At 39.3% G+C, this 3,663-nt stretch overlaps 1 pseudogene; it reads right to left on the bottom strand.

The window, feature by feature from the left end:
• Positions 1-400: 400 nt before the first annotated feature.
• Positions 401-3,663, bottom strand: part of LOC105524945 — an 83,120-nt pseudogene continuing 79,857 nt past the window's right edge.

Genomic DNA, 3,663 nt, shown 5'->3' with positions numbered 1-3,663 from the left:
GCAGGAATTATAGGCCTACTCAGAAGGTACTCAGACACATAAAGTTTTGGGGTAACAAACTACAAAAACCCTCTTGGTTAAGTTAATTCATCAAGTTAATAAAGGTCATAGTATCTCTTCTGCTGGTGACAACTTGTTATCTCAGCATAGTCTGTCTCAAGAAAGAACTGGTTCAGGTTGGGTTTTGGAAAAGGGAAAAGATTTTCATCAACTTTGCTCCAGAGTGGAAAAGGCATCAAGTTCTCTCCTATAGTTAGAAGCAGAATTTTTTGTTGTTGCTTTTTGTTTTTGTTTGTTTGTGTGAGCTGGAGTTTCGTTCTTGTTGCCCAGGCTGAAGTGCAATGGCATGATCTCTGCTCACCACAATAGGAGCAGAATCTCAAACCTGAGTAAATTATTTTCAGTGATCAACATCTGCATCCTCAAACTGTCCAGCAACTGTTGGTGTGATATCCACCTCCATCCCATCTTCATAATCTTATTGAATCTTCTCTCCTGACCCCAGCCATATTATACTGGCTGTTCACAGACTGAGAAACCTTTTCTTCTAATCCCTCCAATGTGGCTTGGCCTTCTGCTGTTAATGGAATAATCCATCTTCATAGGTGTAAAATGTAGGGATGTCCCCTTGTCCTCGTTCATGTGCTTCCACATCATATTCTTTCCATCGTAGTCGTCTGAATCCTCATCCTCAGGATCTGGATGCAAGGCCTGGCATTCACACATTGCAGTGAACATTGCCTCCAATGCTGATTTATCACTAGATACAACTATAAATTCAGAATAAGTTCAACATAATCATCACTGTCTTCCTCTTCATCAGCAACAGATTCTTTGGATTCTTCAAATTTGTCATTCACTGTAACATACAAATGTTCTCCTAGACAGTCAGGTCGGTCCCTGGATAATGCATGTAAACTAATGGTGGGGTATTCCAGTGAGAATCCTAATCCAGAGCCATCTAACCAAGACAGGAGGCTCTCAGCTATGTAAAGGGTACCGGTGCGGAGCCCCTTCCTGTTCAGCACAGCCTTGGTGTCTGGCTGCTGCCACAGATGCCCCTCTACCAGCTCAGGTAGCAGGAAACTATTTCGGCATATATTTTTCAGTGTACCGCAATGTTAGCATTACACCACCAAAACTCCAACTCAGGTCAACAGAAATCTCACTGCAAAATCCAATGGTTACTTTTATAACATATCTGGTTTCATTTTTTTGCAGTATTTAAAAGAGTTTACTATGACCTTTGTCTTCAAATACTTCTCCCTCTTAGCTTCTATGGACAGCTGTCTCAAAGTATTCATATGACCTTTGTGTTGTCCTCCCCACACTAGGCCCTCCATTTTTTTTGCTGACTATGTACTGGTATTTGTAGGGCTTCAGTTGTGCATACTTGTTTAGTTTCACTTGATATATTTCTATGAAATTTATTAATATTTCATCTCACTAACTTAAGCCTTTTTCATTTGTAATATGGATTATTGAAACAATTCTCAGTGGTTTTCCTTCTCCCAGTCTTCAGATACAGCTACAGTAACCAAAAGCATAGATGAACCATACTCCTGAGCCAATCTTGCCTGGCCGGAGTTCCAAACAGTGAATGAGCAGGAGTCTTCCAAAGGACCCAGATGGGGTAACATTTATCCACAGGAAACAGGCCCATCATCTATTGACCCAACTGCATATCCTGAAGAGGACTTTATCCCAAAACCACCCCTACTAACCAACATCCTGGAGGGAGTTTCATCTGACCAGGAGTCAATTCAGGATCCATGCCTGCCTCTGTAATAGTCCTGCCAAACACTAACCCCATAATGAGCCACACTGTGGATCCACGTGTAAAGATGTCATGTGACCCTGCTTGGCTCTGAGTCTAGAGGCAATCCCATCATTCTAGAGACCGGACAGGGGAAGGTTTTTACCTATCAGTCAATCAAGTCATAAAGACAGGAAGAGGTGTTTGTGCTTCAAATACATCGACACAAATATAAGACTACACAGATTACGATCAGGCAAACATGATAGCACCAAAGGAAACAAAGCTCCAATAACCCAAAAGAAATGGAGATCTATAAATTGACTGACAAAAACGTCAAAATAATCATCTAAAAACTCAATGAGATGCAAGAAAAAAACACAAACTAAAATCAGAAAAACAGTAAATGAACATAGAGAAGAGTTTGATAAAGAAATAGAAATCATAGAAAGGAACCAAATAGAAACCTTGGAGCTGAAGAATATGCATGTAGAACTGAAAACTTTAAGAGATCTTCAAGAGTGAACTTGATCATGCAGAATAAGAGGACAGTGAATGTGTGAAAACTGGTCATTTGAAATTAGCCAGCTAGGAAAAATAGGAAAAAAAATTTTAAAGCATATAGAGACCTATGAAACATCATCAAATAAATTTATACATCATGGAAGTGACAGAAGGAGAAGATACAAAGAAAGGAGCAGAAAGCTTATTTAAAGAAGTAATGGTTGGAAACTCCTCAAATGTTGGGGAGAATATGGACATTCTCATTCATGAAGTTCATAGGTCTCTAAGCAAGATAATCCCAAAGGTTACCCTATGACACATAAGAATCAAATTGCCAATAGTCAAGGATAAAATTTTGAAAGCAGTAAGATAAGTTATACAGAGGAACATCTATAAAACTATCAAAATATTTCTCAGCAGAAACCTTGCAGACTAGGAAGAGGTGGGATGACATATTAAAAGTACTGAAAAAAGCTCACAGAACAGCAATATAAGAATATTATACCTGGAAAAGCTGTTCTTTAAAAATAAAGGACTTTTTAATGATCGCCATTCTAACTGGCATGAGATGGTATCTCATTGTGGTTTTGATTTGCATTTCTCTGACCAGTGATGAGCATTTTTTAATGTCTGTTGGATCATTAAAAAGTCAGGAAACAACAGATGCTGGCGAGGATGTGAAGAAATAGGAATGCTTTTACACTGTTGGTGGGAGTGTAAATTAGTTCAACCATTGTGGAAGACTGTGTGGCGATTCCTCAAGGATCTAGAACTAGAAATGCCATTTGACCCAGTGATTCCATTACTGGGTATAAACCCCAAGGATTATAAATCATGCTACTATAAAGACACATGCACATATATGTTTATTGCAGCACTATTCACAATGGCAAAGACTTGGAACCAACCCAAATGCCCATCAATGATAGTCTGGATTAAGAAAATGTGGCACGCATGCACCACGGAATACTATGCAGTCATAAAAAAGGGTGAGTTCATGTCCTTTGCAGGGACATGGATGAAGCTGGAAACCATCATTCTGAGCAAACTATTGCAAGGACAGAAAACCAAACATCACATGTTCTCACTCATAGGTGGCAGTTGAACAATGAGAACTCATGGACACAGGGTGGGGAACATCATACACCAGGGCCTGTCAGGGGTGGGGGGACTGGGGTAGGGATAGCATTAGGAGAAATACCTGATGTAAATGACCAGTTGATGGATGCAGCAAACCAACACAGCACATGTATACTTATGTAACAAACCTGTACATTGTACACATGTACCCTAGAACTTAAAGTATAATAATAAAAAAAAAAAGAGATAAAGACATTTCCAGATAAATCAAAGCTGAGGGAGTTCATACCATTAGATCTGCCTGATAGGAAATGCTAAAGAAA

This window comes from Colobus angolensis, unplaced genomic scaffold, assembly GCF_000951035.1.
Source record: "Colobus angolensis palliatus isolate OR3802 unplaced genomic scaffold, Cang.pa_1.0 Scaffold51, whole genome shotgun sequence".
NCBI lineage: Eukaryota > Metazoa > Chordata > Mammalia > Primates > Cercopithecidae > Colobus > Colobus angolensis.
Note: the sequence above shows the minus strand (reverse complement) of the source record. Positions and strands in the feature narration are given on the sequence as shown.